The 15,684-nt window shown below is 33.0% G+C and overlaps 2 protein-coding genes across 13 annotated transcripts in view; one reads left to right on the plus strand and one right to left on the minus strand.

Moving 5' to 3' along the window:
• Positions 1-15,684, minus strand: part of LOC145254811 (glycosaminoglycan xylosylkinase-like) — a 795,724-nt gene that overhangs the window by 334,689 nt on the left and 445,351 nt on the right. The gene's annotated exons all lie outside the window — the stretch shown is intronic.
• The window catches only part of LOC145254812 (uncharacterized), a 560,817-nt gene that overhangs the window by 206,940 nt on the left and 338,193 nt on the right, over positions 1-15,684 (plus strand). The gene's annotated exons all lie outside the window — the stretch shown is intronic.

The raw sequence follows: 15,684 nt of genomic DNA on the forward strand, positions 1-15,684 counted from the left end.
ATCTCTATATATATAAAAGTGAAATTGTCTCTGTGTGTACATTTCCCGACCAAATTATCCTGTCAATTTTCAGTCTACAGACTCGAGATTTGACATAAGGAATATTAAGATTTGGGAAAATCTTTTTAATTAGATTTCGGCCTAACTCCTTCTTTTGGGTCTAAACACTTGAAAGTTTGGATGTAGGTCACTTGGACATGGATCAAACTTTTTAATTTGCTTTGAGCTCAAAACAATAAATGTTAAGGGTAAAAATTGGGGTCAAAGTTTTAAAAAAATGGATCTTTCAGCCAATTTTTGGTGTAAACATTTGAAATTTTACATAAAGTGTATTCAGACATAGGGCAAGCTTTTTAATTGGTTTTTGGCTGAAAATTTGACTTCCAAGGGGTCAAAGTTCAAAAGATTTGACCTTTGCGGTCTCTAACAAACTATTCAGCTAATTTTGGGTCTAAATATTCAAAATTTTACATAAAGGGTATTCAGACATGCAGCAAGCTTTGTAATCAGTTTTTGGGCGAAAATTTGTCTGCTAAGAGGTCAAAGTTGAAAGAGTTGATCTTTGCAGACTCTACCAAACTCCTCTGCCAAGTTTGGGTCTCAACACTTGAAATTTTAGATGTAGTTTACCTGGACATAAGTCAAACTTTTTAATATATATATATACATATTCACATAAAGTTATGAATAGTACATAGGGCCCGAGCAAAGCCGGGTATAACTGCTAGTATAATAAAATAAATGAAGGTAAAAATGTGGAAATAAGTAAAAATATATAAAAGTGAAAGTGTCTGTCTGTGTGTATACATTTCCCTATGCAATAACTCTGTCAATTTTCAGTCTAGAGACTCGAAATTTTATATACAGGGTACTGAGATTTAGGAAAATCTTTGTAATATGTTTTCGGCAAGAAATTTGGCTGTTAAGGGGTCAAAGTTCAATAATTGGACCTTTGAGAACTCTACCAAACTCCTCTGCCAATTTTCGGTCTCAAAACTTGAAATTTTAGATATAGGTTCCTTGAACAGGGATCTAACTTAATAACTTGATTTGAGCCTAAAACAATAAATGTTAAGGGGTCATAATAGGGGTCAAATTTACAAAAAATTTACAAAAAATTTGACCGATTTTTTTTTTTTTTTTTTGCTCAACATACACCTTCAAACACTCCGGCAACGCTGGGCTGAAATGCTAGTGAGTAAAAATTTTAATCGTTTCAGAGCATTCCGCGCAATGTCCAGCTAGTATTAGAATAAAAATAAACCACTAACTTACAGTGATTTTAAACCATCCTCGTTCAGATATCCGTGTTAGAAACACAGAAACTTGGGAATCAATGAAGAGTCAAACCACTAATAATTATTGATCTGTGAAATAGCTTTCATCTTCTTGCTTTCGTAAATGAAACATAAAAAATATTTTCAAACAGAAACGATAAAACGTATTCAATATCTTTATATACCATCAGCATTTCATGAAATACAGTTTTGTGTATTGATTTTTTTTTTTCAATACCAAACACACTTTTTTTTATGTCTACTTATATATAAAAGGCATTTTGTATGTCAGTTCGCTTCCTATGGATTCCGAAAAGGCTGAACCGACTTTCTTTTTTTAATTTCACATAAATGTGGTTTTTATATGTCTGCCGGTTCTTAGGTTTTCTATTAGAATGCCTCCTCGATAAGCAAAAAAATCCAATTAAAGAAAGAACAAGTGCATTTGAGAAGTCTTATCTCCGCACAAGCAGAAGTGCCTGGCACATAAAATCAACAGTAGGTTCTTTGATAAGATAGGGGCGCATTCGAAATGAATGTTTCTGTTTAGAGCACAATTGAAGCATGATACTTGACTTTTGCATCTTAAACTTTAATTCATGCCATTATATAAATCTAGTTGGGTTTGTTTTACTATACACATGGATTCGAAAAAGTTGTCAAAAAACAAATATATATTAAATAAAAGTTATCAAAGGCAAGATAAGTTACTTTTCTACTTAACTGGATAAGTTTTTAGTGTTTTTATTTAATGTAAAATGTTTAATCGGTTCGAAAAACATGCTATGTTTATCGGTATATTTGAAAGAGACAAATGGCGGCGAGCTCGCCGGTGAATACATTAAGTTTGAGAAAATGAGTCCAAACTAAAAAATTATATAAAATACTGTTAGAAACCACCGAATATATGTCAGCCTACGTCACGGTAACATATATTGAGTGAGTTTCTAACAGTATTTTGTATAGTTTTTAGTTTTAATTCATTTTCCCAAACTTAAAGTATCCAACAGTGAGCTCGCAGCTATTTGCCTTTTTCAAATATACCGATAAACACAACATGTTTTTTGAACCGATCAAACATTTTACATTAAATAAAAACACTAAAAAATTATCCAGTTAAGTAGAAAAGTAACTTACGCCTAGCATCTCCTGCTCCGATGGGGCAACAGTAGTGTTTGGTTTGGTTGCTTTGTAGAAGAAAATTATTGCTTTTGTTTTTGACTTTGCATAACATGATTGAGTTTTGCAAAGGAGAAAGGAAAAAAAAACTCACTAACACAATGTTTGGTGCATTTTAGATCAAGATGCCAGTATCTTCAGACAGCCTAATCTAGTAACACCAGACCAACAGATTTGGGCAAGGACGAACGATCTCATTTTTTTAATGTGCATGAAAGGTGATAACACAGTACAAACATCTATAATATAAATCTCACCTGTCTGTTTAAAATGTATGTATGTATGTTTGTTTATATGTATGTCTACCTAACAATTTCGACAGAGGCAACAGATTTTCACAAGATTGGTATCGCTTTGAAGATCGACCCTTCGAACGGCAAATATCGAAAAATTGGCTAAAAACATTAATTCCTTCGCTCTCAACTGGGCACTTTTTTACAGGGAGGAGGGGGTCGCTTTTTTCGCCAATATTTTTGAAAGTCATCTCCTCTTCGATTGACTAGGCTTAATTTAAACTCCGCCATTTCTGGTTTGGTGATAGACGCAACGGCAAAGACGCCACATTTTTTTTTTTTTTTTTTGTAACGTCCTTTTCCTCCTTCGCAGTACGGGTTCGAGCCTGCCTGTCTGCTACCACTTTTTTTTTTTTTTTTTTTTTGCTCAACACACACTTCCAAACCCCCCCCCCCCGGGCTAGTAGTTTATAAGTATAATATTATACAATAGATGATTAAATAAATAAATAAAAATTAGACGGGCACAAAATGATGCGGAAATTCTCTACAGAAATGTTAACCCAATTTCTCTTTATTCATGTCGCCGTTTAATATCGAAACAAAAGAAATCGCTTCTCGAAAAGCGGCGATTCTGATTTTAATCATTTTGATTTGATTAATTGACTCGGCCTTTCACATGTGGAAATCGATTCCACGTGTCTTGGATGCTTTTCTCAGAATACACTATGGCATTATCAAGAACGGTAAATTCAATTTGCAGGGACATAGAAAAAAAATGGAATTTATTCTCGGAGCATTGATACATTACGATTGAAATATTGATGTAACAATCATGTTATTGTAAACAGCATTTCAGATGGACAGATTCGAAGAATCGATCGATTTAAATCCCCAAAACGATTTTAAAAACGTAAAACAAATTCAATCTGACAGATGTCATCAAATAAGGATAATTAAATCTGAAGGCCATAAATTTGAGGCTGGTTGTATGAAAAGACATTTTGAAAATGTTTGAACCAAAGAAAAAGGATGCAAAAAAAATCCTAACAACTATATTTTTGTTGGATGTTTATGAATTATGGAGATTATTGATTCATATTATTTGGATTCTTCGGACTACTGTTCTCATCTCGAGAGTCATTTTCAAAATGTTTCGGCCGATGTAACCTTCAACCTTCTTCGATACACCTGAAGAACGTCGGAGGTTGCATTGACCAAAACGTAGTGAAAAATCACACTCAAGATGAGAACAATAGTCCGATGGATCCAAATAATAAAAATACTTTTTGTTTTCTTTTACGGCACATCAGTCCTTTTCAGTCCATCCAATGCAGAATTCATTAATTTTGACAAAATGTTTTTATGCTTCAAGTTCTCCATATTTTCAAATATTTATTCATGGTGCCTTTTTGTACAGGAAAATTGTTTTTGTTCTTGACTTTGCAGAACATGGTTAAATTATGCAAAGGAAAAGCGAAAAAACAATGACATTAATTTTTGCTGCATTTTAGACCAGAAAGACAGTATCTTCGCACAGTCTGATCTGGTAGCACAAGAACTACTACTACTAACAATAATAAAAATAATACTAATAACAATAATAAAAATACTACTACTACTAATAATAAAAATAATACTAATAATAATAATAAAACTAATACTATTAATACTAATAATACTAATACTTATAATACTACTAATACTACTTCTACTACTAATAATAAAAATAATACTAATACTAATAATAATAAAAATAATACTAATACTATTACTAATAATAATAATAATACTAATACTACTACTAATAATAATAAAAATAATACTAATACGACTAATAATAATAATAACACTTATAATACTACTATTACTACTACTAATAAAATAATACTAATACTACTAATGATAATAATAATAATAAAAATACTACTACTAATAATAATAAAATAATACTAATACTACTAATAATAATAATACTTATACTACTATTACTACTAATAATAATAAAAATAATACTAATACTACTACTAATAATAATAATACTTATAATACTACTATTACTACTACTAATAATAATAAAAATAATACTAATACGACTAATAATAATAATAACACTTATAATACTACTATTACTACTACTAATAATAAAATAATACTAATACTACTAATAATACTAATACTTATAATACTACTATTACTACTAATAATAATAATAAAATAATACTAATACTACTAATAATACTAATACTTATAATACTACTATTACTACTACTAATAATAATAATAAAAATAATACTAATACTACTACTCTGTCTGAAGACATTGGTTTCTCCGGCTAAAATGCACCAAACATTGATTTCGTTTTTTCCTTTCCTTTTGCAAAAATTAAACCACATTCTGCAAAGCTAAAAGCAAAAACAACAAATTTACCTTACAAAACAATCAAACGAAACACCATAGATAAATATTTGCAGATATAAACAAATTGAAGCGCATAAACTTTAAATAGTCCGAAAAGGCTTGATATGCCATACAACAAAAGAACCAAACCAAAAAATAAAAACAATATTCATTTTGACATCCATTTTACATGATGGCATGTATTGGACCGTTTTCAGAAACTGAATTCCAAACTAATCTATCTCTATCCAGATCTTTATTTATCCCCTTTTCTCTCAAATACCTTTGAATCAATTTGTTCCGTGTTTTTCCAACTCTTCACCTGCCAACTGAACTTGATACTTCAACTGTTTAACATGTCTTAACCCAAAAATTCTCATCCATTGTTTTTTACATAGGAGTCACCACTTATCAAGGCTCAGAGGCCACTCGAGGATAAGGTTAAAAGAGTGTACAGTAGTCAATGGGATAATATTGTAGTAATCATTAGTGTAAATTTGGTAAAATGTATTACTTAAGTGGAACGGCTCATCAAGAACTTGTTTACATTGGACTTGAAGACAGCCATATTGTAGTCAGTTGGAAAGAAGGCAAACGAAAGACAGTTCCACAGGTATGCAGTTCTAAGAAAGAAGCTTTGTTCATGGAATCTACGTTTAGGTTTAGGTACAGATAAAGAGTGGGGGAAATTATTGATAGTGGTTTCAGCTAGACGAGTGTTTCTCATAAAAGTTTGGCATGTGGGGAAAATATATTGGAGCACTTGACATGAATGTGACCATACCATTGAATTATCTAGTTCTGCACATATTTCCTTATACTGTTCAGATTTAATCTTCCACTGAGGTAATCAGATCTAAGCTGTCACATGGCTCAAAGAGAGAGAGAGAGACACTGATAGAAAGCAGACAATTAATCTGGAAGCACACAATGAGATGGGCTTACAAGATATGATTAATTAGTGACTTCGATCTCCCTTTCTCTTTCTGTCTACTCGTGTTCTCTCCTACTAGTCAGTAGTTTTGAACAAAAATTATTTCTATATAAAATGGAAACGATTATTCAAGTCTATAAAAAGACAGTATAAGAAAAGAAACACTGGAGTCACACATTAATCCCAGATATAGACTTCTATGCCTCTATTTTTTAGCCAGTCTGAGAAATTGTCTTCAGATAGATGGGCTGTCACATAACCTCCGAGTCGGGTGACTGGACAGTGTAGGATCAGGTGGTCTGTGTCCTAAGAGGTTTCCTTGCACTTTAAGCAGATTGGGGAGTCTATTTGTCACCATCTGTGTTTATTTACTTCAGTCTTGCAGTGTTTTGTTCTGATCCGGTTTCCGGCTACCCACTGCTTCCTACTATTTGTAACTAAACACAGTAGGCACAAAGTTGGGTCTTCAATGATGTCCCATTCTTTGAAAGTATTGTTTGTCCATTTCATGTCTGCATGAAGTATCACCACTGATATCCACTGACAGCCAATTTCATTTTGGAGCAGTCAAATTTAGGCTGATACTGATCATGGTCATAAGTGACCGATAGCGACCACCATGAACTGACAGTGACAGTGGTAAAGGCAAGTAATTGCCAGTGACCACCAGCACCAACTATGACAGCCAGTACATTCCGCTATCTGACACTGCCAGACAATGCATGACAGTGGAAGCCAAATGACTTCATTTTGGCTACTGCTTCTAGTGCATGCAAGTTTCCGTAGCCGACAGTGGCTACCACTAGTAACCATCTCTTTGTTTTGATATTTTCTTTTTTAGCTGTTTATCCACAGTCAGTAATTTATGTGACTTACATACGATAATGCACTAGATAATCATAGCTTATTTTGTTTTCGGGGGGGGGGGGGGTTCACCAAATCTTTTCTGACTTTGGGTTATATTTCCACAGGACAATGCCGGTACACAGGGCCTGCTAGTATCAAATAAATGGCTTGCTTTCTTTCATCAGATTAAAGTTTAATCTTTTTAAATGTATAGGAAACTTTAATTAACGTACAGGCATCAGTCTGGAACGATCACAAAAGTAGTGCATGCAAGAAGAGTGACCAGCAACTATTGTGAATTAATCTTCCACTTAGGGGCATCAGATCTAAGCTGTCTTAAAAACTCACGTTACACATTCAAACACGTAAGCAAAAACGCTTGGAAGTTGGTTGAGTTGACATTTCATATGCTCAGGTAGAAATATTACAGTTCACATGTTATTTTGAGCTGCCACCTGTGATTTCATAGAATTAACATTAATGAGGTTAAATGGGTTTATATATAAACAAAGAGGTCGATATACAAAGAAAATCAGTGATCAATCAGCAGATCAACTGTCCATGTAATCTGTTCAAATGTCTAAAAATAATAAATAACTAGCACGCTGTTGTCCGGTCGTAAAATATGCTTAAATATGATATTTTGATTAATGCAGATTTTGTATTTATTTTTATACAAGCCTGGGTGCCCGGCGTTGCCCGGGTGTTTGGAGGTGTGTGTTGAGCAAAAAAAAAAAATAAATGGTAGTAGGCAGGCAGGCTCGAACCCGTATCATGAAGGAGGAAAAAAACATGAAAAAAAATGTGTCGTCTTTTCCGTTGTGTCCATCGCCACACTGGAAGTGTCGAAGGTTTAAATTAAGGCTAATCAATCGAACAGAGTTTCAAAATGATACCGATCTTGTGAAAATCCGTCGCCTCTGTTGTAAGTTTTAGGCAGACATACATACATACATACATACATACATTTAAACAGACAGGTAAGATTTATATTATAGATTATATTGGACCCAATATATAGTAATGATTTGAAAAGTTAAAAAAAATGAGAATCGAAAGCAAAAAGTTTAGCTTACGATTTATTTTTTCCTTTGACATTAATGCCTGACCTATGAAAACATGTTTGCTGCAACGCTAAAAATTAAAACATGAACCAATAGCTATTACGTTACGCATGCATATTCGTAATGCAGTCGTTCGACCTTCACCTGGCAAATTCCATTCCTTTAATTTTCACACTTTTACACTGATTTTAACCGGCTAAAACCCAAATATAAAGTTTCGCATGGGTTTGAAAACCCTTAATATTAAATTTCATGTCTGTAGACCAAAAACTGACAGAGGAGTTTGATAGGCAAAATTTTTTAAACAAATATATATGCGCATACGTAAATATATTTATAGAAAGAAGTTTGTGTTTACTATAAACTTTTTACACAAACATTATGCAAATATAAATCATCAAGAATATCTGTATGAATATAATTGCATGAAATAATTAAAGATGATCATCCCATAAGAAAACCGATAAAGCTAATGATGAATTAATTAAAATGAATGTTTAAAAGAATAAATATGCAAATTAGCTAGATCTTCTGCAGATGAATGCAATTCCACGAGCCATATATAACAAAGTTGTATTTTCTTTCTTAAAAAAAAAGAAAAAAAAAAGGGTTTTCAATATGAATATCAATACACACACACAAAAAAAGAAATTATAAAAGTATAAATTGAAATGATAGTCTGAGCTGGTCCACTTGTAAACCTTTGTGTCTTAAGGAAAAAAAGTCAATTATTCAACCTTATTATAAGCCAATCATACGCCCGTTTTACATTTTGGCATGTGTTGGACGTCTATAACTCACAGTCCTATAAATAGGACACCAGATAATTTCTTTTTAAAATCTATAAGCGCTATATAATAGTATTACTTACTCAGGGCTCTACGGACAAACTTATCTTTAGTTGATCTTGAACAACTAAATATTTTCGTTTACTAGTCAAATAGAAAAGTTATTAGCCAAACCCTTGTGATTTTTAGAATATGACATCTTACTTCTGTGACGAGTATGTACATCAAAGATTTTTCTGTTTTTTTAAATAAGTGTGATTCTAAATACACAACAAATTTTATGTTGATACTTGAAGGTATAAACATTCTGATTTCTTCAGATATTTTTTTAAACAGCCTTCGTTAAAAGAAAAAAAAGAGTATATTGTTCTATTAAACTTTTATTGAAATAAAATGCGCATCTAGTTCGCTTGAAAGCCAAATCACAACGTAATCTTAGGAAAATAAACAAATATTTTACTTGTTTGAAATTTATCGAAAATATATTTCAGAGGTATACTCCATCTTCAGTGTGTTGTTTTGTTTCATCATCCTTGACGTTATTCTCGCGTTGCCTACGCACAGTTCAAACATTTCAAAATACAACCGCTAGATACAACACGCGGCTCTTTACAAACAGACTTCTTTCTCCAACGTTACAACATAGCAAGGAATAAAAGTTACTTTTTTACTTACTCAGTTAATTTTTTTGTGTTTTAAAATACTTTTAAATACTTTTTTTTTTATCTCAAATATTCACTTTTTACGAGGTGTAAGCCACCGACAGTCATCATGTGCCATCGACCATCTTTGTTGGTTTGACTGCATATTACCCATCAGAAGCAAATCTTTCTTTTAGACTTATTGTATCATTCTCTCTATGCACAAAAAAAAAATGAATTATGGTGTATATTGAACTTATATTACTTATTTATGAGTTTATATGTAAATCTATATGGATGCTTATAAAGCTGGGGGTTTATCAAACTTACACAAAAAAAAATCACTCGACTAGCTAATATCACTATACGATTTCCTCCACTCTCTATTTGCGCCTAAATCTAAATGCAAATTCTGTAAACAAAGCTTCTTTCCCTGAACTTCCTGCCTATGGAACACTGTTCCCCTGGCCTGCTTAACGGTGGAATACAATGATTGCTACACTACTACCTTACATTCATTAACCCTTATGCTCGAGTGGCCTTCGGGCCTTGATAAGCGGTGATTTCCAAGTAAAAATAAATAAATAAATAAATAAACAAATACTCATCAAGTACCATCTTTTGAGTCTTTGGAATGATTCAACCAAGTATTGAACCCTGGTTTCCTGGTCCGCTAGCAAACATTCTAACCATGAAGCTAAATTCAACACTCATATATAATCTATATAGATTTACCCATGAACTCATAAATAATTAATATAAATACAATATATACCACAATTCATGTCAATACAACATATAAATCTGCAACCATGTGTACTTGACATAAGCCGATTCCATAATCCGTGACGACGTTCATTAAATCCACAAGAACCTTCCCCACCCCCTGCAGCAATCCATCTAATTAACAATTTCACTAGAAAGAGGCTGATAACAAAATGGCACATGCAGACGCTTGGATATAGTCACACCATTCCCAAGACAAAAACAGGCATTGCATATTGAAATTGGAATTTATGAATTATTTAACAGCTTCCATTTCTAACAATGACGTGGACACACAATAAACAACAAAACAAGAAAGAATTTATTGCAACAAGGCATCTGAGGTGTTAATATAAAAAAAAAGGTTTAAATTAAAAAAAAAAAAAAATTGCAAACATTTTTTTTTTTTTTTATGTATCCAATTTCTGATAAAAATTTGTACGAAATTCAATTTGACGTTACAAGAAGAAAAACGGGTGTATTCTCAAGATATCTCCATTCTTTTTTTTTTTTTTTTTTTTTTTTATTTTACTTTAGTCGAAGTTTTCAGAAATTAAGAGACCCACAACCTGGGGCTAACACTTGAACTCTATATGAGATACATAGATATTTGAATGTTCTATTAAAGTTCTTTATCTCTCAAACACTTAGTAAAGAAATTGAGAACATAATTTTCCTCTCCCCAGTTAACCATTTTCATACGTTGTAGTATATCTTTTGTCTTGGTCTTTTGGTCTTACTGCATTCCAGGACAAGAATTTATCTAGTCTGGTGGAGTATCCAGCTTCGTGCTATTACTTGAGATAACATCACTTGGAGAAGATGCACCATTCTTCGTAAAAGCTAATTAGGGTTAGCCATAGTGACGAGATCTTATTGGACTGTGAATACTATGTGATTTTGAATATTTGGTCAGGGAAAAGTATCCTCATGCCAGGTTGTTCTGGCAAACCTTTGTACAGAGAAACCTCAGACACTCGAGGATAGTGTCTAGTAGGCATTCAAGTTCTCTCCTCCTGTTTAAAAACGAAAATGTTATTTAAAATTTAAGTACGACAGACCAACAAAAATGTTATTTAAAACTCAAGTATGACAGACCAACGGAAAGGTTATTTCAAACTTAAGTATTACAGACCAACGAAAATGTTATTTCAAACTTAGGAATGAAAGACCAACGAAAATGTTATTTCAAACTTAGGAATGAAAGACCAACGAAAATGTTATTTCAACCTTAGGAATGAAAGACCAACGAAAATGTTATTTCAAACTTAGGAATGAAAGACCAACGAAAATGTTATTTCAAACTTAGGAATGAAAGACCAACGAAAATGTTATTTCAAACTTAGGAATGACAGACCAACGAAAATGTTATTTAAAACTTAAGTACTACAGGCCGATGAAAAGGTTATTTTAAACATAAGTATTACAGACAAACCAATGCATAAAGGTTCATATAGAGACGTATGTCTTCCTCTTAAAAAAAAAAAATGTGTCCATTTAAACTGCATATTCCATTTCAAACTTAAGCGTGACAGAACAACTGACTGACAGAGCGAATTCTATGCATATTCAGATTCTTCTAAAACAAAAATGCATTCATTCGATTATTTCAAACTGAATTTTCACAGGCCGACCATCAAATTCGTTGCCAAGGTTGCTGGGAAAATGGTGGGATCCTTCTATCGACCCAATATCTCACTGTTAATGCAATTCTCTACCTATATAAGAGCCAGGTACGTCCAAAAACGGAGTACTGTTGCCACATCTGGGCAGGAGTTGCTAGAAAATCTTATCCTGCCTTGATAGAGTTCAAAATAGACTTTGTAGCCTAGTAGGGGGTCCCCTTTTCTCTTCCCTTCAATCTCTTTCTCACAGAAGAGACGTTGCGAGCCTGTCTCTGCTTTATCGTTATTTTCATGGCAAGTGCTCGTCTGAGCTCCAATCTATGGTCCCCCATTGCTAAACTTTCATGAGAAACACTCATCTAGCTGAAAACACAATTAATAATTTCCCTTACTCTTTATCTGTGCCTAAACCTAAACATAGATTCCATAAACAAAGTTTGATTCTTAGAAGTGCACGTCTGTGGAACTGTCTTCTTTTTGCCTGCTTTCCAGCTGACTACAATATGGTCGTCTTCAAGTCGTAAACAAGTTCTTGACCAGCCGTTCCATTTAAGTTAACAAATTTACTGAATCTCCACTACTAATGATTACTATGATTTTGATACTGTACACTCTTTAACCCTTATCCTCGAGTGGTCTCTGAGCCTTGATAAGTGATGATTCCTATGTAAAAAAAACAAAAAACTCAGTCTTTCACAAAAATGCATCGTCACAAATAGAATTTTTTTTTTTAATTACAATAACAATCGTTTTTCTTTGATTCTGATATTTCTGATAAAAGAAAACCATGTTTAACAATAACTAAAAAAAAAAAAAAAAAAAAAATTGATCAACGAAACATTTGCTTCAAATTTTTCACGCTTTGTCAGCAAGAATTACACAAATGCAGAAATGCTGCAGATTTTCAGAATTTGACTTTTTTTTTTTTAAATAATCTAATTAGTTTAAAGATGAATAATTAATAGCATCTTTGCACGTGACAAGGCTGGCATCATTTTTCATTAAGAAAGAATACGTCTACAAAGATGAAGAGAAAGGAATCACTAGTCAGTAACAAGTTCTTCCAATAAGATCGATACAAATAAAAGAGTTAAAAAACTACCACGGTTTCACCAGACGGCTCGATAAAGTTATCGTTCATATTTACTAGTCTTCCCAAGATGACAGAGTTGGACACAAGGTCGGTTTTTATCAGGTGGGGAAAAATCAAGCTCCCCAAAATGAAGCACTCTGGATGGGAACAAAAATAAAAATTGCATCAGTTTAGAAGGATTTCTTGTTCACTGACTGATAACAGAAAAGACTAAGTACAGCATCAGAACAGATACTACACTGTGTTGTGGTGCCCACCTTACAGATAACAATGAACTCTTCCACTTACTATAAAGATCAGGATAATATGCCTCTCGGTTTTATGCAACACAGGTCCTTGTGGTCATAGTTGATGGCATGAGAGCGTGCTACTCCCGTCGATTAAAAAAAGGATTCCGTTCAAAATTCTCTGCAGATTTCTGATATCAATAAGATACACCTGAAGTAATATGTTTCTTTTTCTTTTTGTTCCTTACATCAAGTGGCTTCACACTTTGTCGGGAGTCATTTTCATGAAAATTTTTTTCTGATTATGAGAGGAGTGTGAAAATAGCATAAATAAATGCCAAGAAGCTAATGACTTCAATAATTAAAAGAGAGAAGAAAGAGGGGAAGCGAGAGTAACATGAAGTTCCACACTCTTATCGTCTGCACATAAAACTTCAGTACATTATATATATATATATATATATATATATATATATATATATATATATATACAGATTGTTTATCTAAAAACCATGCATTACATATTTCAAGTATGTAACATGGTTTCAGTGGAAATATATGACATAGTTTTTAAATGAATCATGTTCACAGGAAACATGAGCTGGAACAATTACATTGAAGGCATTGCCAGGGCCGCTGCAAGAAAGGTGGGCTCTCTCTACCGTGCTAGAAAACTACTACACCCGAAAGTATCCTGTACCTCTATAAAGCCACCATTCGCCCATGTATGGAGTATTGCTGCCACATCTGGGCTGGTGCATCTGCTACTAGTCTCTCGCTCCTTGACAAGGTTCAAAAGAGAGTCGCAAACCTGATAGGCCCTGAACTGGCATCTAAGCTTCAGCCTCTGTCCCATCGACGAAATGTTGCATCTCTCTGCTTTTTCTACAAGTATTTTAGTGGTGAATGCTCTGACGAACTGCAATCACTTGTGCCCCCACGATATGAGCACCCCCGACAAACCCGACAGGCTGCTAAATCCCACCCCCACACTGTAGAGATCCCTAGATGTAAAAGATTTTTTTACTCCAATAGTTTCTTCCCCAGAACCGCTAGACTCTGGAATTCAATTCCAGGTCCCTGCTTCCCCAACAGTACTGACGTGCAGGAGTTCAAGTGTAACGTGAACCGACATCTTGCTGCCCAAATCCCTACATAGTACCCCAGTAGTTGTTGCCCCTGATAGTAGCCCCTTACACCAAAGTGGCAATTTGCCTTGTTTGGGGTGAAAATGTAATTAAAAAAAAAAAACAAAAAAAAAAACATTTTGGCTCCACATTTGCGAACGAGCAATTTATTGATTTCTTTTTAACATTATATATGCATACATACACACATTATATATATATATATATATATTATATTTTATGTAAATACAGTCATATCTTACTACGATGTGCAGACCGTTTCAATCATATTAGATATCATCAGGCAAGAAAAATTAAGGTACAAAAACTGAAAAGGTTGAACACCTTTTCAAATTTTGAAGAGAGAGAGTTCACCATAAATGGCGGTGGACGAAATTTGAGTTCTTATTCTTATAAGAGAAAAAAAAAAAAAATATATATATATATATACACACACACACACATATAACTTGCTCTCTTACAATTGAGCACTATCAACGACCCTTGTTGAAATTCAATTATTTTCAATTTTCGGATACCTTCCTACCGAAAAACTATATATATATATATATATATATATATATATATATATATATATATATATATATATATATATATATATATATATATATATATATATATATATATATATATATATATATATATATATATATATATATATATATACTAGCAAGGAGGCCCGACGTTGCCTGGAATTTAATAAAAATTAACAAATGTTTCACTCCCATATTTCATTGTCATTGAAATCGACTATTTTTCAATCAAATCGATTTATTGCCTGCTCTAGTTGGGGACCCATCGGGGTGCACCAGGAGGAAGCTTCATATGCCTCCCCGCAGTGACTTAGTATACAATGCATTGTAATCTACATTGCACTGTAGAGAATCTATTGTGGATTTTATAAAATAAATTGATTCAACTCCTTTATTTCATTACTAGCAGGGAGATCCAAAATTGCCCGGGATTGAATAATGATCAACAAATGTTTCACACTCCCATATTTTTATTGTCATCCAAATCAAATTTCAATCAAATCGATTGATTGCTATCTCGATTTGGGGATCAACTTCACATTCTTCCCTGCACTGACTTAGTCCATAATAAATTGCACTGTAGAGAACCGACTGTTGATTTTATAAAATTATTTTATATCTAATGGCTAGAATCAAATTTTAAAATGCAAAAGTCAAGTATCATGCTTCAATTGTGCTTTAAACAGAAATATTCATTTCAAACATGCCCCTGTCCTATAAAAGAACCTACTGTTGATTTTATATGCCTGGTTTTTATACTTGTGTGGTGATAATGGATTGAATTAGAGTTTAAAATGCAAACATCAAGTATAATGGGCCAATTGTGCTCTAAACAGAATCATTCATTTCAAATGTGTCCCTGTCATATCAAAGAACCTGCTGTTGATTTCATATGCTGAACACATTTGCTTGTGCGGTGATAAAGCTTCTC

This window comes from Euprymna scolopes, chromosome 30, assembly GCF_053919585.1.
Source record: "Euprymna scolopes isolate OS-2025 chromosome 30, ASM5391958v1, whole genome shotgun sequence".
NCBI lineage: Eukaryota > Metazoa > Mollusca > Cephalopoda > Sepiida > Sepiolidae > Euprymna > Euprymna scolopes.